Source organism: Saccostrea echinata, unplaced genomic scaffold, assembly GCF_033153115.1.
Source record: "Saccostrea echinata isolate AGI-Se365-2 ecotype Australia unplaced genomic scaffold, CSIRO_AGI_Sech_v1 ptg000004l, whole genome shotgun sequence".
Taxonomy (NCBI): Eukaryota; Metazoa; Mollusca; class Bivalvia; order Ostreida; family Ostreidae; genus Saccostrea; species Saccostrea echinata.
In genome coordinates, this window is record NW_026889753.1 from 12,174,694 (window position 1) to 12,200,786 (window position 26,093).

General features: G+C 32.9%; 5 non-coding genes across 5 annotated transcripts; 3 read left to right on the forward strand and 2 right to left on the reverse strand.

Annotated features, from left to right (window-relative positions):
- Nucleotides 1–5,849: 5,849 nt before the first annotated feature.
- On the reverse strand, nucleotides 5,850–5,922 carry Trnav-cac (transfer RNA valine (anticodon CAC)). The gene has a single exon. It is a non-coding gene; the product is annotated as a tRNA-Val (tRNA).
- A 1,458-nt stretch (nucleotides 5,923–7,380) lies between these two features.
- Nucleotides 7,381–7,453, reverse strand: Trnav-uac (transfer RNA valine (anticodon UAC)). The gene has a single exon. It is a non-coding gene; the product is annotated as a tRNA-Val (tRNA).
- Nucleotides 7,454–9,183: 1,730 nt separating this feature from the next.
- Trnav-cac (transfer RNA valine (anticodon CAC)) lies at nucleotides 9,184–9,256 on the forward strand. The gene has a single exon. It is a non-coding gene; the product is annotated as a tRNA-Val (tRNA).
- A 1,849-nt stretch (nucleotides 9,257–11,105) lies between these two features.
- On the forward strand, nucleotides 11,106–11,178 carry Trnav-aac (transfer RNA valine (anticodon AAC)). The gene has a single exon. It is a non-coding gene; the product is annotated as a tRNA-Val (tRNA).
- Nucleotides 11,179–22,585: 11,407 nt separating this feature from the next.
- On the forward strand, nucleotides 22,586–22,658 carry Trnav-aac (transfer RNA valine (anticodon AAC)). The gene has a single exon. It is a non-coding gene; the product is annotated as a tRNA-Val (tRNA).
- The last annotated feature ends 3,435 nt before the right edge of the window (nucleotides 22,659–26,093 follow it).

The following is a 26,093-nucleotide window of genomic DNA, read 5'->3' on the forward strand; positions in this document are numbered from 1 at the left end:
AGAGAAGGGGTGAATGTTCAGCCATATGTATCCAGGGGCAAGAAAGAAGAAATTGAACTCCATTAGTAGAGATGGGACTGAATGTTAATGAGAGAGAAGAGACTGATTGCCATGTTATAGATAAGGAACTGAAAATCCAGGTAATAGAATGCCAGATAATATGCAATGTATTGAATTCCAAGAAAAAGAAAATGAATTTAGTGCTGCACAATGCAGGTCGATATAGGTGGGACTGAACACTGACAACAGAGGAAAAACGGACTGAACACTGACAACAGAGAAGAAATGGACGGAACATTAACAACAAAGGGGAAACGGATTGAACACTGACAACAGAGGAGAATGGACTGAACACTGACAATAAAGGAGCATGGACTGAACACTGACAATAAGGGAGCATGGACTGAACACTGACAATAAGGGAGCATGGACTGAACACTGACAACAGAGGAGAATGGACTGAACACTGACAATAAAGGAGCATGGACTGAACACTGACAACAGAGGAGAATGGACTGAACACTGACAACAGAGGAGAATAGACTAACCACTGACAACAAAAGAGCATGGACTGAACACTGACAATATTGGTGAAATTGACTGAACACTGACAACAGAGAAGGAACGAACTGAACACTGACAACAGAGAAAAATGGACTGACAACAAAGGAAATACAGATTGAACACTGACAACAAAGCGAAAACGGACTGGACACTGGCAGCAGAGGAGTAACAATCTGAACACTGACAACAGAGGAGAATATGACTGAACACAAAGGAAAACGGACTGAACACTGACAACGGAAGAGAAATGGACTGAATCCTGACAATAGAGGAGAATTGGACTGAACACTGAGAACAGACGAGAAATGGACTGAACACTGACAACAAAGGGAAAACGGACTGAACTATGACAACAAAGGGAAAACGGATTGAACACTGACAATAGAGGAGAATTGTTCTGAACACTGACATCAGAGGAAGAAATGGACTAAACACTGACAACAGAGGAGAAATGGACTGACCACTGACTATGTGTTTATTGGCGTATATTCATCTTTGTATAAAAAATAATTGATTTGTAAAAAAAATAATAACTTCATTTTTATTTTTTTCAAATCATTTGAAGATAGTAAAAAATTAGAGCCAAAAACTCAAAAAATATTTTACAAAAGTCATAGAGTATTCAGAACAAAAAGAAACCATGAGTAAAATAAGAACGAAATATTTGGAACCAATTCATAGTGTATTGGTTTTAATTACTCTTAATTTTACATAACATATATTGTATACATCAATTAGAGAGCACTACCACGCTGGAATTCATTATCATAATCAAGGTTATATAATAAAGAATTATTTTGATCATTTAATATCATTACATTTTCAAGTTCAGTGACGGTTTCAATTCTGAGTGTAGAAATGCTAACTTTGAATATAAAAATTTGCACAAGGAACGAACTCACTTGAAATACATTTTAAAAGTACAGCTTTGAACCACTGAAGCTGCTACCGAGATAGTAAATTAATTGGTATAAAATTAACTCTTTATACTCCAGTTGTGACGTATTTCCGTTCGAAAAATTATGACGACGTGGTATTTCTACTTGGTCTTATCCTTCAATCTCATCTCGTTACATGTCATCATCAGCATTTAATCAAGCAAAAATATTGAAATCCAATTTCTCTGAAGAATATGTAATAAATAGATAGTGGAATCCTGAAAAAGTTCTTCTGCAAGAAAGAATCTTTCTATGGATTAATCTGTCGATATATATGACGTGGGTAACATGAAGTCAAAGTTACCTTTTACCTGTCAATTAGAACCCCAAAGCTGTTGTTAATCACTGGCAAAGTGCTTTGACTTAGAGCTTCAAATTCGACTACTTGCTTTCAAACAGGAAAAGTATTGACCAGTAAGTCACAGTTTTAACCAAAATAATTGAATACAAATGCATAAAGAGGTTCCTGATAAAGGTTGAATCAGCCTGCATACGTCAAGGCTTTGCCGGGCGCGGACTAATTGTGCACTGGTAATCGATAATGACGTCATTGTTCTTGTTTTGATTACCAATCACTGGACGATTAGACTCCCAGAATTAGAAGAGTAATAGATAGTCATCATTACTTTTTCTTTCTCTCGGTCATCTCTACTTTCAACTTTTATTATTTTGCAATTGAATTGCTCGTGTTTTATACAAGAAATCTGCTTAATATCACCGGAGATTAATTACACTTCAGTGAATTATTTTGGGGTATCTCCAAGACATGATATTGACTCATAACAAAGACCCACGTCACTCACTATCGACTGATTCTGGGAAACTATTTATTGTCAGAATCTTAAAATGATTCATCCATTTTCCCAAATAACACGTAAACTTATTATTAAACAGCATCGTGCGAGTTGAGGCCCTGAACCCGTAGTTATATACATGCATACGTCATTCTCTATCGTTATTAATCGCAATGTTCAAGTTTATCATTCGTAAAGCAATCCCGCCGTTTGAACCTGAAACCAACGAGTCAACATCCAGGAGCAAATGAGAAATGGTTGTTCGTGTCTTAGAAAGCGTAGTAAGAATATTTTTATGACCTAGAAAAAATACATAAGCCTTACAATATGTATTGATGTGCTCCATGTAATATAATAGGACAAGTTATGTGTTTATTGCCACAGATAAATATATAATTTTTCCATATGCATCCATTAAATCCTGCATTTTTCCTATCATTTAATAAGATTCTTAAAATTCAATTGTGCATGTGTAGACATTGTCAGGAAATCCTACACAATGCTTGAGTGCATTATGTAAATACTATGCATTTTCAATGTTTTCAGATGCTAAAATTTCAAAATGGTAAGGTTCGCGGCATTGCTAAGGCTTTTTAAAACTATGAAATGCATTTGAGACATGTCATTGCATTGCCAACTCGTTTCTGATTTTAATTTGTAATCAGCATTCTCTTAGCTGTATAAGAACACCTTTGTTGGGTAACATATACAGGGATGGGGTGATCATAATCAGTAATCGTAATCAGCTGTAATTGACAACAGTTTGTTGAGTAATAATAAATAATCATCAATTTTTCTGATTACAAGTGATCGTAATTTAATTAATCAAGGCCCTGTAATCATGAATACTTTTTGAATACTTTTATGATTACAATAGTAAAAGTGAAATTTATAAATTCATATTCATTGTTGAGATCCTCTAAATAATTTTCCGTCTAGAAATTTGCCTATACTTATATATTGTGTTCAGACATCTTTAAAATCAAGCAGTTAACACTTTCAAAATGTTTTTGCATCTAGATCGTTAGACATGGTTAACAGTGTTAGAGTGTACATGTATATGTACCTGGCTGATTTGAGTACAAATCTTTTGGAGCTGTTATATCGCTCTAAATCTTTATACAACTAAATTTTTAGTTTGATTCGTATGACTATAAATCACAACTTTGTTTTCATTACAAAAATATATAATTAACAGCCAGGATAATACAGATGTGCTCTGAATCAGTTTGGGTAATAATAGTAAACTATCAAATTTTTAATTCCCATATAAACATCAAACAATTAGACTTTATAGTCTTCTCATGTAGGGCGAAATTAGTTTTAAGAACTTGTGCCCAATCCTATATATTGTAATATATCACTTTATTTCATACGTAATATTGTGCGGTCGTCCAGTTCTCATACTTGTACAATCTATGTTCATCATGTGCCTGCCAGAAAAGTTGTTCGTTTACGATTTTATTGAAAATAATATGTCAGCCTATTTTGATACGATTGTAGTAATAACTATTATCATCATATTTTACCTGTTGTTGCTTCATGTAAAGTCGTAGAAATTATAATATCAGGGATAAGAGGGTGGATTTTACATTTCATGTTTTGGTAGCAATCATACTTTACTCGGATCGTCACTTCCGGTTTAGTGACATATTTACTATAGTAATCTATTATTCAAGTTATGAATATTGGATCAGATTCTACATTTTAATTTGAGTTGTTGTGTATTTTGAGGCTATAAGTAGTTCTTTATTGTCAGCATTAACTTTATTAATGGTCAGCTTAATCGGAACTACATATCGTTGGTAGTTACGATATTCATACGCTACCTTGTTAAGTAGCTATTGTACAGCCTAGGAATGTTTTATAAACATTGAAGGTATTAATTTATTCGTCTAGTCAAGTTTATGTTATGTATTCTATTTCCAGTTGTTAATTTTACGCTGTTATATTTGTTACGATATTGTACGGCAGCTTGTGTGGCAAAAGTACTTCTGTGTGGGAACTTGTGTGGGATCTCAGCTTCCCGTACAAGCTGTTGATTGGTTGATAGTTCGTACGGCATATTTTCATTGGATAATTTGAGTCATGTGACAGGGGATGGGAGGTTATATAAGCAAGCGCGTACTACGTTACGACAGATTTCAGCTAGTTGTACGGCGGCAACATTTAAAAAAGATAAAGAAGAAAATAAAGACGGTGAGATACTTATAATGTAAATTACACGTAATTAGCCTAGTTAGAAATCTCCTACCACACTGGACGACCTAAACTTGTGTTTCTGAAGAATCAGCTATGTTTTCTTATGTTGTTATATGAGTATTGCCTATATTGTTATGATAATGAGATGCTGTACGTACAATAAATGATAAGCATGACTGATCATCATCTTAAGTATTATTCCACTAAGTATCTACAGAAAGAGGAGCCTGGTCTATTTTACATGAGAACAAATTAAATTGGTGCACCCTGGTAAATAGATGATTTATTTAGATGATGAAGTAATTACCTGTATACTGTACATGCTGAGGATTCAGAAATATTAGCCACCCCTTGGGTAGCTTACAGTATATTACAATAAAATATGTTCAACTCAAGAAAATATTTTTTCAAAGTTTAGGGAAAAACGGGTTTGTTTGTTGTTTTTTTTTTTTTTTTTTTTTTTGTTTTTTTGTTTTGTTTTGTTTTGTTTTGTTTTGTTTTTTTTTTTTTTGAAATAGAATATTGTTTACAGGATACAGACAACAAGTAATGGTATAAGTATTTTGTGTTCCAACAGAGGACAGTAAGAGTTTTCTTACTGTTAAGCACTTAATAGAATAGAAGAAAATCATTTCTGCGACTGCACCATATTTTAAGAGTTACAACAAGACTATATGCAAAAAAATTTATACATGTACTGTTCTAGTACGAATTAGAATAGTAAGATTGGAAAATAAATTGTCAGAGTCAGATGAAAAACTGTACGCAAGACATTAAAACAGCTATGCCGACTTCTTTAAAATATGAACAATCAAATATTCATTCCACTTGTGTAAAAGTTGTATTTTAGTAAATAAGTTTTACTGAGTGAGACAAAGCAATATTCATTTCACATTATACATTTCATCCATCAGAATTTCACTTGAAAAGAACACTTCATTGAAACTAAAGTGAAATATTATCACGGGAAATTCAAATTGAATTCATCTGAAACTTTTTCGTAGATTTCTCTTGAGGCATTTTTGTGGTTGTTATTATAATAGGATATTTGCAATTTTTTTTTTTTTTTACATTAATTGCAACTGCATTAATATTGACGTAAATTTTATAATATAGAATATTTGCTTACCAAAATTTTAGACTGTAACATTGTGAATTAGTGAATTAATAAAAATAAGCTTTCTTCAAAATTATTATTACGTGGTGAAATATAATTATTACTGTAACAGTTTTAGATCTGTCAGTCATGACATATTTTTGTACTGGATTCATACTGGCATTTTGTTTCCAATTTCTATCGTTATCAGAGCTACAAAAAATCCATATAAAAAGGGGGAAAATATTTGTTCATAGGTTCCAGCTAGGCTCGAACTCGCGACCTTCTGCGTGTGAAGCAGATGTGATAACCACTACACCATGGAACCGTTGAATACTATAATTTGCATTATAGATAAAATTATAAGCCAGTATGCAATCGATTAGTATTACGTTTATCCTCTCTTACAATGTTAATACATCGGCAAAGATATGCTTTTCATTGTTTTCCTATGGATAAGTAGTGAGTTTATGACCAAAATAATTTTAGTAATGGGGTGAAACAAATAAAATTGAAGAAAATAAGTCACCTTTAAGTAGACTTTCAGTCATCTTTCAGTTAACTGAATGGCAGAGATTCATCCTGTGGGTACTTAATGTTTTTTAAACACTTTTTTTTTTTTATAATTTTAAATATTACAACCCATTTTTAAAATTATAAAGAAAATGTTAAAAACGTCAGGTAACTGAGCATATATTTGACAGGTGGATGAATCGTCAGAAGATACTTCGCCAGAAAGTCAATTTTTTTAGGGATGGGGTGGCAAAAAAGTATTTCAATAACTAATAATTTTTGATTATCTTAATAAAAGGGTTGCATAATTACTCTATGCGACCTTGACTTAAAATATAATTTTAAGAGCAAGATTTTGAATATCCTGATCTGTTAAGACTAGGGTTGGATACCGTTAAGGATGAAACGGTACGATACCATACCGGTATTTTTAAAACGATACGGTATTTTTAACGATACGATACTATATCGATGAATGAGAATGAGGGCTCATTTTATAACAAATGTGCTTTCACCAATCTTCAACCATTCAATGATATAATCTAAAATGAGCCTATAAACTATGTTATATTTCAATCTTTTAATAAATCATCAACAAAACAAATAAATTGAATCTCAAACAAATTAATCTAACTAGATACAGCTGACCGCTTCACCCGGTTGCCACTTGCCAGGACCCATTTTGTTTGGTCGCACTAAACGACAAAACATTAAAAATGGATAGAGATGCACATCACATTTTTGCGATATTTTGCATTTTTTATTTACAATTATTATCAGTTTTTATAAATAAAATTAAAACACGATTAATGTGAATGTTTTTTATTTTTTTTATTTTTAAGTATACGTATTGATTTACCTCGAATAGCGGCAGTCAAAAGCAAGTATCGTACTAAGCATCCATTTCGTTAAATAGCCTACCCTTTCAATGCGCGGAGAATTTTATTTTAGCGAGTCTGGAATCTCTTTTTTAAAAGTCATTTTGAATGTATTAAAATGTTTCAAAGATTGAGGAATACCGTTATTAGTACCGGTATTAAATGAAACGGTATTTTACCGGTATTTTTGAAGTAACTATTCGGTACGGTATTGGTACCGAGTACCGGTATCCAACCCTAGTTAAGACAATGGTGTTATCATATTTACCATAAAAATTAACTTCTTATGTCAATATTTATGTTAAATTTAAATACTTAATTTTATCAATAGGCTTATTACATCAAATGTAGTACCAGGATATTTTCAACATCACTTCACAAGGAAAAAAATGAACAGGTTCCAGCGAAGCTCGAACTCGCGACCTACTGCGTGTAAAGCAGACGTGATAACCACTACACCATGGAACCACATAATGTACCATAGTCTTTATTTCATTATAGATATTTTAGCTCAAAACAAATTACAATGTTGAAAAACTACTTTTTCGATTAAAAAACACATTCGAATCGGATTCAGCATCCAATTATTTAGGCATTGTTAATGTCTTCATACTTCTGTACATAGTACGTAAACAAAACGGATAATTTTTGCAATTTCAAAAAATAATCTACTATTTTGCCTCATTAAAAGTATAATTATTCCATGATATCTTCATATCGACATAAATCAGTGGTTTCCTAGAAATGAATTTCCTTGAAATGTATATACCAAGAATTCAAATATTGTTTATCCTGTTTTTATCGGCCGCAGGAGCGGCCGATCTATTTGTGGTTGTGTTAGAATGTGCACAATGAAAAATTGAGACCTTTATTTTTTCTTTGCTGCGACGGAATAATTCTTAATTGATGTTAATCATAAAAGTTATAAATAAAAGTTTTAAATGTTCGCTTAATACTTAGTCTTTATAGTTGTTATTAGGTTTCAATTTGTTTCTTCATTTCACATCAGATATTCATTTATTTATGATTTTATAAAAAGTTGTTGCATGAACTGCTCCCCAAGATGGGCGTCCATAGGATATAAAAACAAAACGTATTGAGTTTTCGGATTACAGTGCCAAAAATAACACAAAAAAATTGTAAAGGTTTTAATAGTAAGTGAATTTTGTTTTGAATACAATAATTTGCAAGTGTCACAACATTTGATTCAAAGAACCTTTAAAATCATCATTTAATCATAAATATTAAGGTGGTTTTTTCCCCTGCTATTCGATGTTTTTCTTCATATATAATCTTTTCTAAGCTTTTACTGTCATTGGATTAAAATTATGTAAAAAATAAATAAATAAATAAGATTAATTATATTCTATCTAAACCCCCTTCCCCCCAAAAGGATTGTAATGAAATATTGCAACACAACAAAACATATTTAGCTCTAGATTTTTGTAACATATTTTATCAGAAATGTTCTTTTATTTATTACTCTTAAATGCAAGTCTCAACTTCAAATGAATTTAAAAAGGCCAAAGTCGCATAGAGTAACTATGCAACCCTAGTATGAGGAAAATCAAGTTATTCAAGTTAAAATACTTTTAGCCTCACCAATCCCTCCAAAAAAAAAATGACTTTCTGTCAAATATAAGCTCAGATACCTTAAAAATAGATTTTAATATTTAATTACGAAGAAAGTGTTTTAAAAAACGTTAAGTATACCTGTGATTCTCCTTGTAAAAAGAAGTAGTAATTTGTGAATTATACATTCACATGATACACTTATATGACAAGACTTTGACATGTATATTTTCAAGAACAAGAAGAGCAACAAGGAGGATTCAAGGTTAACAATATGTTCTCTTTGTTTAAACGAGTGTCATGATGATAAAGAGAAGGAGATGAAAGCTGCATGGAGTCGAAAAGATTTACCCTCTTTAAAAAATCAACTTTTTTAAATTAGCTATTAGTGTTTACCTTTCCTGTAATAAAGAAAACGCAAGTAAATATTTTTTTTATTTTCTTCAATTTTATTTGTTTTACCCCATTACTAAAATTATTTTGATCATAAACTCACTACTTATCCATGTGACAGGAAAAGCGTATTTTTGCTGATATATTAACATTGTAAGAGAGGATAAACGTAATACTAATCGATTGCATACTGGCTTATGATTTTATCTATAATGCAAATGATAGTATTCAGCGGTTCCATGGTGTAGTGTTTATCACATCTGCTTCACACGCAGAAGGTCGCGAGTTCGAGCCTAGCTGGAACCTATAAGCAAATACTATTTCCTTTTTTTTCCCGCTTACACTGAAAGTGGGGAAAATTAATTTTGGTCTTTATATCCGTCTTTCCGTTCGTCTGTCTACATTTCTGTCTGTCTGTCTGTAACACAGATTTGATTGCTTATTCTTTCAAATGTGTACAGAAGATTCTTATCTTGTATTTATATAAAATATTTATTACACTGTAATAATGATTTTATGAGAAGGTTTGTACACGACAGACGTCATAACTGTTTGTATGAAACTGGGCGCGGATCTATATAAATACTTTGTGAATATTGGTGCTTTGCGTGTTATTCACCACTTCTCATTGGCCTTTTTCTAATTATATATTTTTCGTTTGACCAACAAATACTTGTGCTTTGTCTGAAAATATCACAGATTTCCACTTGTCCTTATAATGTCCAATTTTTTGTTCTTAACACGTTTGATATTGTCAATATTTTTAACAACACATGGTGTCTAATTTAGCCTTTACTAAACAGTTTTAATAGATGTACTAATGTAAATAGAATATAAAGTCCTCCAACAACCTGTATAATATGTAATATTTCCATTTCTATTTGTTTTCTCTGTGATAACTCTTTGAAAGTTAGTTGAGTTGATTTCTTGATCATTCTACTGGAATGCAAATTTCGGCAAGCGAAAGGTCAGGAGCTAAGAAGGCCTAATTATGCATGTAATTCTCGTGCGGCTGTCTTTGTGTCTGACACTAAGGAGGCCTAATATGCATGTAATTCTCGTGCGGCTGTCTTTGTGTTTGACGTCAGTGGGCGGGGACTATTGAAATTGACATGTGAGGCTTCGTGTAATTTTAATCTATTAGTTTACAATTTTAAAATCTAAATTTACAATTTTATTTCACAATGAAATGGAAATATAAGGAATCACTGCCTAGTTAGTAAAGTATGCCAGGGACATCAAGGATAGTTGGAAACGTGGGATAATTTATGCATAACGGGCTTTGCCCGTTATGCAAATTATCCCACGTTTCCAACTATCGGTGATGCCCTGGCATACTCTACTAACTAGACAGTGATTCCTTAAATAACTCTCCACATGCTCCTGTGCTAATACTTTTAATACAAACGGGGAGTAACTCTAAAACTTTGAGCGTGATCAATGCCAACAAATTTTCAATTGACTTTTGAAAAAACGAAAATTGACCAAAGATAGGGGGAAAAAACCAACGGGGCGGGACACTTTGAGAGTGGTGGGCGGGGTCATGGGAAGTTATGGTATAAATTTCATTGCAAAAGCTCAACAGCCTCTTGAGATATCGCTCGGAAACGAAAGTATTACACACGGACAGAATGTATGAATTTACGACCTTGACCTTTGACCTTTTGAACTCAAAATCAATGGGGGTCTTTCCTAGGTTATAGGGAGTTGTGGTATAAATTTTCATTGTAAAGCTCAAAGGCTTCTTGATATCGCCCGGAAACGAAAGTATTAAAACAGACAGAATTTATTATTTATGACCTTGAATATCAAAGGTAAAATACATTATTTCTTTCTTTGAAGGGGAGTATAATGTTAAAAAAGAGATATACTAGTCTAGAAAAAAATATATACATTTTTTGTCCTATTCAGAAATCATAAATTATGTAAAATATCCGTCTGGTATGAAAATAAAACAAGAAATGCATTTGCCTGTTTGACGCGTGTCATGTTCTACAAATTTTGTAATCACTCCCATCCAGTCAATTCAAATTTCAGAACATGGCATGCTGATGCAGGAAAATTATGTAACGGTCGATAAAACCATGGAGTTTTTACATAAATCGATAAGCTCTGGTTCATGATTTTAACCATAATGTAGATTGTGAAAGACTGTGGTTTCATGGTGTAGTGGTTATCACGTCTGCTTAACACGCAGAAGGTCGCGAGTTCGAGCCTCGCTGGAACCTCGCATAGTAATTTTTTTTTTACACATAATTTCAATAATTATAATATATAACAAAAGGAAATCAGGTCATTTAATTTCAAGGCTGATGTTAATCACCAAACAAAAAAATAAGTTCGGAACTTTTTTCATGTTCAGCAAATTATAATGACATCCTAGGTAAGAATGGCGAGACTAATGCGAGATTGTGTGTAAAGTGACCATAACGAACATTAATTAATCTCAGAAATCTAGTGAAGAATAAAAAATGTGAACAGTACAAGGACACCTAGAAACACCAAAGGGATGGCTTCATTTACTTAGGAGTAAGCGTCCCCTGTAGTTTGTTCATTTCCGCCGTGAGCTTTATGTATTGATCAGGAAGATGAAGTAATCCATAGTCAACTTTAGTAAAAATATATATATATTGATCTAACAAGTGATAAGAAACATATCAGACAAAATATACTATAGGATGTTTTTGAAAACAAGTTCATTATGACGACCATAGAAGTGATGACTTTAAACGATACTGTGGAAATCCCTGTAACAGCAAACTTATTTGTCAATAGCCTGCCTCTGTTTGAAAATTTATGCGGTCCTTGGGTATCAAATCAGTAGGGAGACATAACAAGAATCCCATGGTCCACAATGCTCATCTAAGTCAATATGGTCCTATTGTTCTTCATCACCAAAGTATATTTCTATGTAAAAATTTGATCACATATTGTGGTCCAACCCTATCCTCGGAAGTCATGATTTTAATAAACTTGAATTTACACTACCTGAGGATGCTACCATAGAAATATTAAAAATCATGCTTCTGCTGTTCTTGAATAGAATATTTTTGAAGAGTTTTCCTACGTAAAACTTTGATCGCCCATCGTGGCCCCACCCTACCCCTGGAGGTCATAATTTGGACAAATATGAAACTACAATATCTGCAGATATATCCATAGAAATGTGACTAATTAAGAAGAATAATTGTAGAGATTTTTCCCAATTTTTTTTTTATTTTTTTTTTTATTTTTTTTTTTTTTTTTTGTAACATTATGATACCATATTGTAATCCCACCCTACCTCTTGTGGTCATGATTTGCACACATCTGAATCTACACTACCTGAAGATGCAACCATATAGATTTGACTACTAGTAATCACAACCTTGCTGTTCTTGAGGAGATTTTTAAAGATTTTTCCTATGTGTTCTTTTCTTTAAGTTTTGATTGCTCATTGTGACCCCACCCTACCCCCAAGTCATGATTTGAAAAAAACATAAATCTACACTATGTAATGAAGCCTTCACGCAAGTTTAGTTTTTCGGGCCAAGTGGTTCTTAAGAAGAAGGTTTTTGAATTACCCCATCTTATTTTCACAATATGTTATTTTTAATTATCTCCTCTTTTAAGAATATGTGCTCATTCATTTGAACAAACTTAAATCCCTTTTATCCAGGGTTACTCTGTGCAAAGTGTGGTTGAAATTGGTCAAGTGGTTCTGGAGAAGAGGATGAAAATGTGAACAGTTTGTGACGTCGAGGACAACTACGACAGACAACGAACAAATTTCGATCAGAAAAGCTCACTTGAGCCTTGTTAATACATAAATAAGGGAAGATGACGATGGAAAAACTGAAGTCACTTTGTTTGTCATTCATTTTTTTTTTTTTTTTTTTTTTTTTTTTTTTTTTTTTTTTGGTTAGTTGAGCGTTACCGTCTATAGCCTATAAAACAACCAAATATGAAACTGATGTGGCAGACTCGGTTGTGTCTTTTATTTCGAATTTGCCGGGATATAAGGAGTCGACATATGCCTGAAAGTAATCATCGTTAATTGAAACAAAAGTCATCTATATATCTAAATGTTGAGTTGAAGGCCTCAACAAATGTTATTCTTATCATGTACAAATTTTTAAATAAATTTTGCTCCTTACGAATAACAAAACAGGTCTGCTAATAAAGAAAAATAAAGAGGCACGATATCTGTCCATCGGAATTCCAACAGTTTGATGAAAGACCATCCTAACAGCACTTCAAGGGTTCCTTGTCCACTAGTGGCCATTGAACCCCTGACAAACTTCATTCGATTTTTTACGGGCTGATTGAAGCAAACTTCTTTTTGGGAAATTACAAATCCTGATATTTTTAATCTCTCGACCAATCACATTCATTCCTTTCGGTGAAAAAAAAACTGTAACACGTGCATTGTCAACTACCTATTTAATGTTTACTTTTTTATCAACTTATAAAAGCTCAAATTTGCTTTGTGCTTCTAAAAGTCTGAATCTGCATGGCAAAAAAAAAAGGAAGTAATTTAATGAAATACTAGAACTTCAATTATGTTCGATGCTTGTTAAGGTCAAGATCTAGTAAATGACTTAGATAAAATATAGAGATAACGAACAGTATTCGAGCTCAGAGTCCATTAAAACAATACAAATCGGGAGCAGAGCAAACACGGACATCCAAAAACATCAAAGGTGGGATCAGGTGCCATGGAGGAGTGAGCATCCCCTGCCGACCGGTCACACCCGCCGTGTGCTCCTTGTCATGATCGGAAAATAACGGAAAAAATCCGTTGACAATTCAGTGTGTAAATAATGGTCTAGCAATTAGTATGAAAAACGTCAGTCAGCATATGACTTAATGATAGATTGTATTTGCTTACAAGGGTCATTGTGTCGACCATAAAACTTGCGAAATGATGACTTTAAACGCGACTGTTGATATTCTTGTTTCATCAACTTGTTTATCTATAATTTACCTCGTTTTAGATATTGTTCATACATAGAGCATGCTCTTGCATATCGTATACACCCCATATGCAAGTGATATAGGTATATTGCTGCATAAGTAGGGGAAGTTGACGATTGAAAAGTTAAAGTTATCACGTTTATCATAAAGCTTTGTTGTTAGATTACCATTAACGTCTTTTTATTGTAAATATTCAGTGTCAGACTCTGTAGTTTCTTTTATTTTTGTGGGTCTCCAAAAACAACATAGATATTTTCAATCAGAAACTCGAGCATCTTTTTAATATCAACTTCATAGTACTTGTGTGTACAATCAAAATGTTTTTTTAACAAAATAGTTTTGCAAATGACCAATGACAAAGTAAGTAAATTTACGATTTTTATTGAAAAAGCAACTGTCAGTGGTGTCAAAAAGCCTGGACTTTAATTTATCGTTGGGAATGGTTGTCTTTTTGGTGTTTGATCCATTGTGACTTCAGAAATGATCAAAGCTTAATATCGATACATTTCTATTATCTGAGATGGAAAAAAACTCAGAAAATTATACTTGACTTTCTTCGTTTTCATAAAAAATTACAGTTTAAAATTTGGGGGTTTTTTTGTCTAGATTATCAAAAAATCATGTCCCGAAACACCTTATTTTACCAAGCTATATTTGTGAAGGGTCATTAAAAGAACTCGTTTTTAAAATTTGAAAAATTCTTACTAAATGTTTAAAGCAATGGGTTTGAAGTATGAGTTTCCTCTTGTATTGTGTAAATAAATGTCAAAGAGAGCTATCAGGATGAGAGTTCTATCAATAACTAACTGTTATACAACGTTATTGGGACGTAGGCATAACACGTTAATCCGTAATCCTTTTATTGTTTACTCCTCTGCTAGTTAGCTTTAGATCGTGACATTGACATTTATGGGATAGCAAAACATTTCACATTCTCTTTAATACAATCAATTGCAACTACCCATTCTACGCAATAAAATCATTCTTATGAATTAATTTGATATACACCATGATTAGCTGAAATTTATCCATTTAGAGTCGACAGTTTGCTGTTAAAAATTGATTGTTTACATCACAGAAGATGTTTGGGTTGTTAAACAAAAATATCACAAGTACTTTTACATAATATTGATATTGTTTCACAATAAACACGATAATTATTTCTGATATTAACTTCCTATAAATTTTAGTCATAGTACTAATAATAATATCAATGGCTATCTAACTCAAAACTCCTTTTGCTTAAATTTTCATAGAAGTCAAAATATTTCAGAGGTGATAACGCTCTCGACAACTTTATGGATATTTTTTACTGGAACGATTGGTGTAACGTTATAATTATTGGTTGGGGTGATATTAAAAGGCAAAAAAATGCTGCAAAGATGATTTTTCTGCAATAAAAATGACTTTTTTTAAAAAAAAATTTAAACCGTTCAATTCAGTGATAATTTGCTTACTTCAAGTACTCACATTCTAACTGACTGTTGATAATCTTTCAATTTTTTAAAATCTTTACAAGTCATCATAAACGTTCCTCGAAAATAAGTAATAATAATTATAATATTTTTGTGTCAAAACGAAAAGGAAATTTGAATAATTATTTTTAGAGGCCGCTCAAATTTGTTGTGATGCCATGATGGTCTTGATCAGCACTGTACAACGTAAAAACAAACCTCAGTTTCATCCGAAGTTCGAACTTTGAACTCTCTGCCTGTAGAGCAGACATAATAACTACTACACTATGGAACAGATCATTTTCGATATTGTTCCTAGCAGACTTGATGAGTTGTAAGAAATATGGAGATAATGAACAGTATTCAAGCTCAAAGTCCATTAAAACAATATAAATCGGGAGCAGAGCAAACACGGACATCCAAAAACATCAGAGGTGGGATCAGGTGCCATGGAGGAGTGAGCATCCCCTGTCGTGTGCTCCTTGTTATGATCGGGGAAAAAAAACGGGAAAATCCGTCGATAATTCAGCGTGTAAATAATGGCCTAAGAATTAGTATGAAAAACGTCAGTCAGCATATGACTTAATGATAGATTGTTTTGCTGACAGGGTCATTGTATCGACCATAAAACTTGCTAAAGGATAACGTCAAACGAGACTGTTGATATCCTTGTTTCATCAACATGTTTGTCAATAGCTTGCCTCGTTTTAGAAATTGTTCATACGTTGATCATGTTGAATTAACACTGGGTCATAGAAAGACACAATAAATTGATTTTTTGAGAATTTGAGAATATTCTAATATTAAGAGATAGAGAAACTATTTTGTAAAGTTAAGGTTTATCATGTAGCTCAAACTTAACATCCGGCTTGATGGAATGCAATGTCTGCAATGTTCCAAGTGTATGGAAACAAGACAGTATAATCAAGGATAAATTGTAAAATTAGATTCATTTCTTGTCTTTATTTCTTTATTGAAGAAGAATCAGTTGCTTTTTTTTTCTCAGAAACAGCATTCATGCTGTGGCATAAATTGGAGAAGGTTAATTTGAATCGGCATTGCAATTGATAATTCGAGATGAATGGTAGCTGAATAAACTCATTGTTGGTGTTTTTTTTAAATATCTAAATTGACTCTATCATTTATCATGATTTTTACTTTTTTCTTTCGTCATTCATTTGTGGAAGTTACAAAAAGGTTTTCAAGTCACTGTTGTTTTTCTCATGTAGCATAAAAGAAAAACGGGGTGTGTTCTCAAAGTAGTTGTATAAACAGTGGACAGTAATTTCATAATTCATCACTCATCTCTGGATCTACATGCATACACGAAAATAATGCGTTGCATAATATGTGTAGTATCATATAAATGTTTTGTACATTTCTTTGATGCATGAGGCAAATCCTGCAATGTCATCATTGTATTGTAAGTAAAGGAAAAATTATATAATAGTACTTAAGAGACAGACATACTCATGACAATAATATTTGTATCCATTGAAAAATCGCTAATCTGTTTAATGCCGGAGAAAAGGTGAAATTGTTTGGTATCGCGTTCAATATAATCCAACATTGTTCTATTCAATTCTAAATTTCTTTCAGATTGCAGCTGTATGAATACTTTATCATTCCCTTTCCTTAAAATATATATAACTAAATTTATTATATACCCAACTGTTTGTCACTCAGTTTTACTGTTGAATTCACGCAATCACGTGACGATGTGATCCGACGTTCCGGATCACCACACTGTGGTTTTCTGAATCCATATCACCCCTCTCTGAAACTGATGACGTAGTACACAGATAAATGACGTTTTTATTCTCGCGCATCAAAATGTTCCTTGACAAAATGGTTTGTTTAATGGACTTAAGTTCTGTAATTGATCCAAAAAGTTTCCTTTTATTATATTTTGCTAGTTGTAAAGGGGTATATAATAAATTTATCATTATAACAGTAACTTGATCCGAAGAGCCGTATCACGTCTCGTTGACAGGCGCTGATCATCAGATCAAACTCGACGCTTCGCGTCTCGTTTGATCTGATGATCCGCGCCTGTCAACTTGACGTGATACGGCTCTTCGGATCAAGTTACTGTTATAATAATATATATATGTAGGATTGAAAACGGTTGTATATAGTGTTCCAAAGACAAAAATGAACTTGTAAATTCAAAATAGTAACACGCAGCAAATTAAGATCTTTACTGTAATCAGAACATAAATCTTTTATTCTACCATTTGATCATGTATATTTATCTTTTTTTTTATCATCTGATCATTTTAAAAAAAAAAATATTTAGCATTCAAATTGTCGACATTGCTATCTACAATTGTTTTTCGCAAAAGTTAAAATAAAAATAAGATTGAATGTAACACATCTGCTAAGGAGTTTAAAGTAAATAAATTATCCGAACAAAATAAAACATTTTTAAAAGTATCCGAATAACAACTGAAGATGTTCAGAAACATACTTAACTTGAAATGTTTTTTTCATAACATTGAAATGTATTTGTCAACTTCAAATTGGTTTTAAAAAGGTCAAGGTCATATAGAGTAAAAATGGCATCACGCAATGGCAAACTTTATATTCAAAACATCAAGAGTTAAAGAAAATAATTGATTTGGCATGATTGTTTACCTTTCTCTACACACCTTAAAAATTTAAAAAATAATAAATTGAAGCAAAGGTTCTTATGATTATTCACTAAACTCCAAATAGCATATGCGTAGGATAAAGAACATTCTTTCTTATAAATAAAAAATAAATCATATACTTATTTTGAGGTCAGAGGTCAAGACCATTTGTCGATCATGACACCCAGGTTCCAAATAATAATTTAAAATAATACGAGCTGGACATGAATAGAATGTTTACAAGAAGAAGAGGAGGAACAAGGGGAAGATTTACGGTAAACGCTTATAACAGTTCTCCTTATCTGTTTAATAACATCGGGTATTAGATGTAATAGGTGAAGACAACTGTAGTAGATTTCACTTTTGGCGTTCCATAGAATTAAAGGTATTCAGTTTAATACAGCCTTATCCACCCTCACTAATGTGTTCGGAACCTTTCATTTTTCGGTGTTCTGCAAATTATAAAACTCGAGGAGTTCAGAGTAGCTCTGACAGTAGCTCTGGCGAGATTAAGCGAGACTACAACGAGATAAGGTAAATTATTCACGGAAATGTGGCTAGGAAGTGACTTCCACGTGGAGACATGGTAAACAGAAAAGTTATGTTGCATTTCAGTTTTCACCACTGTATAATATCTGTAGAAATGTATTTCAGCCTCTCTTGAATTCATTCAAACTTCAATAAGTATTCCTAATGAAATTATTTTCTGCAGTTATGTATTAAAATTTATTTTTGAACAAAAATATTTGCAATGAAACTGGGACTATTTTTTGGCATCAGATTAGCAAATGAGGTACCAACATGGCTTAAACTGAAAAATCAGCTGAATGAGTGGAATTGCATTCTGGGCTACTACAGATACTACAGGAATTTTACGCTTGGGAAAAACCCAAATCTACAGGCGATCGGAAAAGCACAATGAACTTTTTTTTCATGCATTTCGTAGATGAAAAGAAATTTGTCCATTTTTATTCTATTATTCCCATGCTCACAATTACAAACAATTCATTTGCTAAATAAACGTGGAATTCTAGCTTTTCTCAAAGTCAGACTGTAAGGCGATTTAATCGCGTCTGTATTCCTTTGTTGTACTATCGGTGAATACAATTGTCAGGTGGGTTCCCTGACCAAAAACACATGTGACCACGGGTATTGTCATGTAAAAAGAAATCTTTGCTTTTCTTTTAACTGTCTAAATGCCTAAGAGATGCTGCTCGTTTTCCTTAACCTTGAAGTGCCGGTGTTCTGAACGTGACACAGACTATATATTATTATATTAATATTTCTAGTTAACAACGTAACAACAAATAGCAAACATCAGTGACATCTTTCATAGTTTCTAATCATTTAATTTTTTTTAGCAGTTTTGGTTTTTTTTAATTGGTTTTTGCAGTCCATTTAATATCGATCGTAGATTGACCTGAACCACGTGTTCGAAGTAAAATGTAAACATGTAGTTGTCCAGTAAACGTTGCTATTCATTCAACGATTGGTCTATTGTTCGTGGTAAGATCCTCTCTGCGCATTAATAACAATAGCCATATAAGGTAAACATAGGTTTGTCATGTAGAAGATTTTTTCTACTAGCGGATTAGGCGATTTTGAAAAAAATGTTACTACTGAGCTCAAGTTTTCGCCGTAAATTATCACAAAAGCGACCCCCCCCCCCCCCCAGCCTTTTCTGTTTAAAATCAGGAACATCTCTCAGAAAGGTCTGGAAAAACATTTTATTTTTCATAGGACATGTTTTTAAAAGATACAGACTATAGCAATTTCCTGATTACTGCCAATTTTATTTATAAAACCGGTTCTATCTTATAAACTTTGAATGGGTCAACCTACACCACGTGTCTTGAATTTAAATCACAATAACATTAGTAGGGGTGAAAGGAATACAGACGCAATTAAATCGCCTGACAGTCTGACTTTGAGAAAAGCTAGAATTCCACGTTTATTTAACAAATGAATTGCTTGTAATTTGCTAATCTGACGCCAAAAAATAGTCCCAGTTTCATTGCAAGTATTTTTGTTCAAAAGTAAATTTTAATACATAACTGCAGAAAATAATTTCATTAGGAATACTTATTGAAGTTTGAATGAATTCAAGAGAGGCTGAAATACATTTCTACAGATATTATACAGTGGTGAAAACTGAAATGCAACATAACTTTTCTGTTTACCATGTCTCCACGTGGAAGTCACTTCCTAGCCACATTTCCGGGAATAATTTACTTTATCTCGTTGTAGTCTCGCTTAATCTCGCCAGAGCTACTGTCAGAGATACTCTGAACTCCTCGAGTTTTATAATTTGCAGAACACCGAAAAATAAAAGGTTCCGAACATATTAGTAGGGGTGTTATCGAGAGATATACTTTGGCTATCGATAGTCAATTGTCAGTCAAGCATAAAAAATATCTATTGGTCTCTTTCATTCTTTTATTCTCTTGGCTATTTAAATCATAACAGACCTTTAAATTATGAGTAGTGTATCTAATCAAAGACTAGTGTTGACACCTGTTCCACCTGAATCAGATACTACATGATTTTCAGTATTATTGCATGTTTATAGTTATAATAAATTGTTGAAATCCTATCAAGTTGTTTTATTTAAGGAAAGTTAACCTTGGTCCAAACAATTATATTTCGGAACGAACCTGGGTGAAAATGAAAATATTTTGGAGTGGGAATTGACTCCTACAGAACAAACGGTGTTCGATCTCAAAAATCGAGTAAAAGGTGAAAATAACGAACGGTGTTAAATCTCATAAAACCAATTAAAAATAAGAGAAGGAAGATAACAAATAGTGTTTAAATTACATTAAAATTACGACCAGATGCAAATTTTAGTAACATTCCTTACCACATATGTAATAAAAAAAAATAATTTGTGGAAAGGTTCCAGCGAGGCTCGAACTCACTGGAACTAAAATTTGCATCTGGGTCGTAATTTTAATGTAAATTACAAGTGCCATCAGAGATTATGGTAAATGAGTGAGCCTGGTCAATTTACCTTAAAATTACGACCAGATGCAAATTTTAGTACCATTCCTTACCACTTAATACTGTTATATAAAAGGTTTACGGATGATATTAGAATTGCATCGGGATTTGGATCAATGTAATTTTAAAACAGAAACCTGTAGATGAAGTGGTTAGAGATTTAAAATATAGAAAGGATGATGTGACATACGGCCTCCGGTAAATTGACAAAAAATTAAACGTCCAAATTTTACTCTAATTTCTGCATGCAACTAATCACTGATATGTGTACCCTTATGGAAAACTACTTTTAACAAAAATAAAAGCGTAATTTGGAAGATATAGATCTTTCATTTGGGTAGGGGTGCCATGTTTACATCCGATTCCCATTGAATTTTGGCCCCGCCCCACTCTTTGAAGCCCTTAAAATATACTAGCGCAAGTAGGTACATTTTTCTCCTTTGGCTGGTCACTGTATTTTATTGAAATCTACCTATATGTGAAAGGAGAAAAATGTACCTAACTGCGCTCACATGTTGTTTTTTAAAAAATGGTAAAATCTAGCTGGCCTTTCCTATTGTGAACAGATCGACGAAACTATTTTTTCTGACGTAAGATTAAATTCATATGCTAATCGAGGCACTGGCCATACTTTCTAACTGACCAATCAGCTAAATGAGATGCATTACGAGTGAGTACCACAAAAATACTAAGGAAATTTTATGCTTGGAAAAAATGCTTTTTTACCTACTTTCCGATAAACAATTTTTTATGCATTTGAGTCACAGATTAGGCACGGATCTACAATTTCCCAGCTCACAGTTACAAACAATTGATTTATAAATATACATAATCTAAAGTTTTGTAAAGCGTTTGGTAGGCATTTCGCTAGGTCTACACGTATTCCCGAGTATCAGTGAATACAAGTTTCATGTGCATTTCTTGACCCAGAACGGTAAACGCTGAGATTCCATATGTATTATTATGTATAAACAGCCTTGGCTGACCATTAAAAGTTTGAAATGTAGTAGAGATATTGTGTAAATTGACCCAAACCACGTGTCTGTGATAATTGTAAACATGTAGTAAACGACAGCATGTTTTGTCGTTCTGTCATCAGATTGGACAATTGTTCTCGGTGAGCGACTATGTGCGAAATAATAACAATAGCCACATACTTGGTAAATTTCTCAGACATGCATATCTCTCTATTGTACTAAGACCCGCCTATTCTCTTTTCATAAAAGAACATATTGACACAAACCTGGCCGAATGTTGCTGTCATAGGGTCTAAAAAATCATAGATAATGCAGTAATCCTTATAATTAAAATGTGTCGGAACTAATGAAACTATTCAAAAGGCGTCGTATTTATTCACTCATGTTTGAAAACTATCAAAATCGTTGTAGATTAAATATAATTCGTCGTAGAAAAAGGGGCCCCAGATAGCAGTTATGTCACATCATCCTTTATAAATAATTAAAAAAAAAATTTAATCATTAAAGGGAGGTGCATCGTAGAAGCACGGTTCTGTCCACAAGTGCCAGTGCCGTAAAGCTGTTATACTAATCGATTGTGATTGCCTTTAATTCTTATATAAAATTATTTGTAGCGGTTCCATGGTGTAGTGGTTATCACGTCTGCTTAACACGCAGAAGGTCGCGAGTTCGAGCCTCGCTGGAACCTTTCTACAAATTATTTTTTTTTTTATATATGAATTTCTTTGACCATGACAAAATCATGTCATACTGATTTTTCGACACTTAATTAATATCCAGGGCAATAAGAAAGATAGAAAAGTTACTTTTATTTTATATAATGCCGGGTTATTAGATAACAATTAAAAGTTAAAAAAAGATAGTTATGGAAAAAAAGAAATGTGTCATACAGGAAAAGAGACCAGGCTCACTCATTTACCATACTCTTTGATGACACTTGTAGATTTTCATATCAATGAATGGCTTCTACTATACAAACTGTATGTGCTTTCAGAGTCTTTTGGTTTTCAAAATAAAATGTCAAGAAGACGAACACTTATCATATTCAATTTTATAAACTATAAGAGAATTTTATATCGACGACGTTTTCTCTATTAATAAAAGTCATTTTTATTCCTATGTTGATTAGATATATCTCACTGAACTCGAAATAAAAGAAACAGAATGACTGACACATCTATGTCATATTTGGACGCTTTACAATGAAAGACATTGATGGCAAACTGACAACTAAACTTTATGAAAAACGTGATAACTTCAGCACTTCTTTTGTCAATTAACTTCCTTTATTTATATGCAGCGATATACAATTATCGACTACATATGGAGTTTATGTCTCCTAGTTGATTCATTACGGAAGAGCATGTTCTACGAACATTGGAACAATTTCTAAAACCAGACAGGTCATTGACAAATAAGTTGATGATAGAAGGATATCAACAGCCTCGTATAAGTCAATATTTCGCTAATTTTATGGTCGATACAATAACCTTGTTTCCAAATCAATTTGTAGATAGTCGAATAGTGACTGAGATATTCCACACAAATTGTTAGGCCAGCATTTTCAAACTGAATTGTCTCGTGATTTTTACCCAATCGTGACAAGGGGCACTCGGCAGGTTTGACCAGTCGACAGAGGATGCTTCCTCCTGCATGGCACCTGATCTCACCTCTGTTTTCAGATGTTGGCTCTGCTCACAATTTATATTGTTCCCGTGGATGTGTGAGAATGATTACTGTTCAATATCTTCACATTTCATATTTAATCTTCCACAACAATTCATCCCAACTTAGATGTTTTCAGAGGTTCATGTTTTCACAAGCATCTTTATAATATCTTACTCGGAGAACTTGTATGTAGTATCAGTATGCTCTTTTAACAGAAGTAAGTTTGCTGATGACCAATGACAAGGTATGTGAATTTATTGAAGAAGCAGAAGTCTGCAGATACATGTATCTATAATGTCAAAAAGTCTGCTCTTTAATATATCGTGGGGAATGGTTGTATAAAGTGTTGAAAAGTCGTACTTTTTTATACTATTGGTTTTGGTATTGTGAAAAGAGTACCAAATCATTTCCAATAAAACGCTATACAAACCTTATGCCTTCTCAATACTTTACTAATTCAATTTTAGACAAATCCTTTGCATCGTTTGAAACTTTATTCTACGGAGTTTCTAGGTTGCAATTGCAGGTTTTTTTGTTTTTGATTTTTTTTTTTACAACTTATAAGGATCGGCAGTAAATATAAATGACACCCTGCAAAAAAAAAAAAAAAACAACAACCCTTACTCCTACAATTTCCCCTACTATTTTCTGTAAAAAAAAAAAGTATTCCCTCATTCCTTCATTATTTCAAACTTCAGTATTTTTACATATAATGAAAATAATTACATACCTGAATTAAGCCAATGGAGTAACGCCTAGTACTGTTAACTTCTTTATCTAACAAATGATATAAGTATCCGGGGAATTGGTACTCTCATTCCTATTAGAAAATTTTAGGGCGCCATGTGATCTCTTTTTAGCAAATCAATATTCTATAAATTTGTCTGAAGTGGAATAATTTCTACTCTGTAGACAATTCTATTCGGTAGACAACATATTAGAAGATTTTGCAGTTGGTCTTCTTACATTTTGGTATAGAAACTTTGTCCAGTGAGATTCCTAATAAATGAATGATTTTTAATCTATTAACCACCCCCTGACGACTGGTCGCGACCGCCGCGTGCCCCTTGTCATGATCGGGTAAGCGGAAAATCCGTAGAAAATTAACTCAGTGTGAAAATGAAATGTCTTTACAATTTGTATGAAAGACGTCATTCAGCATTCGACCTTACAACAGATTGTATTTGAAACAAGGTTAACTTTAAACGAGATTGGTGATACCCTTGTATCATTAACTTATTAAAAGTTTGCCAAATGTTAACTTTAAACGAGATCGTTGATACCCTTGCATCATTAACATATTTGTCAGAATTCTGTCTTGTTTTAAAATTTTTTCTTACGTACACGAGCGTGTGCTCTTGCGTAACAAATCTCGAAAGTCCAATGAAACGATACAAATTTGGAGCAGAGCAAACACGGACCTAAAAATTTAGAGGTGGGATCACGTGCTACGGAGGAGTGAGCATCCCCTGTCGACCGGTCACACACGCCGTGTACTCCTTGTCAAAATCGAAAAAAACGGAAAAATCCGTAGACAGTTCAGTGTATAAATAATGGCCTAACAATTAGTATGGAAAACATCAGTCAGCATTTGACTCAGTAATAGGTTGTATGTGCTGACAAGGTCATTGTATCGAACGTAAAACTTGCGAAATGATGACTTTAAACAAGACTGTTGATATCCTTGTTTCATCAACTTGTTTGTCAATAGCTTGTCTCGTTTTGGAAATTGTTCATACGTAGAGCATACTCTTGCGTATCGAATCAACTGAGAGACATAAACCCCATATGCAGGTGATAAGGGTATATTGCTACATGCATAAGTAAGGGAAGTTGACGATTGAAAAGTTGAAGTCATCACGTTTCTCATAAAGCTTAGTTGTTAGGTTACCATTAAAACAACCCAATAATAAGTGATATTTACAAAATACATGTACATCATTATAATGTCCGTAGAATTTGCGAAAAGCTGAATTTAAACGGAATTGTTGAAATCCTTGTTACATCAACACATTTGTCAGTACTCTGCCTCGGTATAAAAGTTTATCGTATTCAGTGTATGCTCTTGCGTGTCAAATCGGTTGGGAAACATGAATACCAGATGCAGGTGATGTTGGAATATTACTATATGAATAAGGGAAATTGATGATGAAAAAGCTGAAGTCATCCTATTTGTTATACAGTTAAGTTATAAGTTAGGCATTATCGTTTATTAATTTCGAGTTCACTGGGGTATTTCGAGTCAAAATTTGAATGAAAGTAACTATTGTTAATTGATAAAGACGTCGCCGATAAATCTTATTAATGTTGAGTTGAAGGCCAAAAATTTGATTTTATACATGATTACTATCTCTTTTCCTCGTAATTTAACGTTCAAGTCAAAGTTTTCTTGTACATTTGGCAATTCCTTATACCGTTGGAATTAAATTCAAGAGATACCCGGTAAGTGACAAAT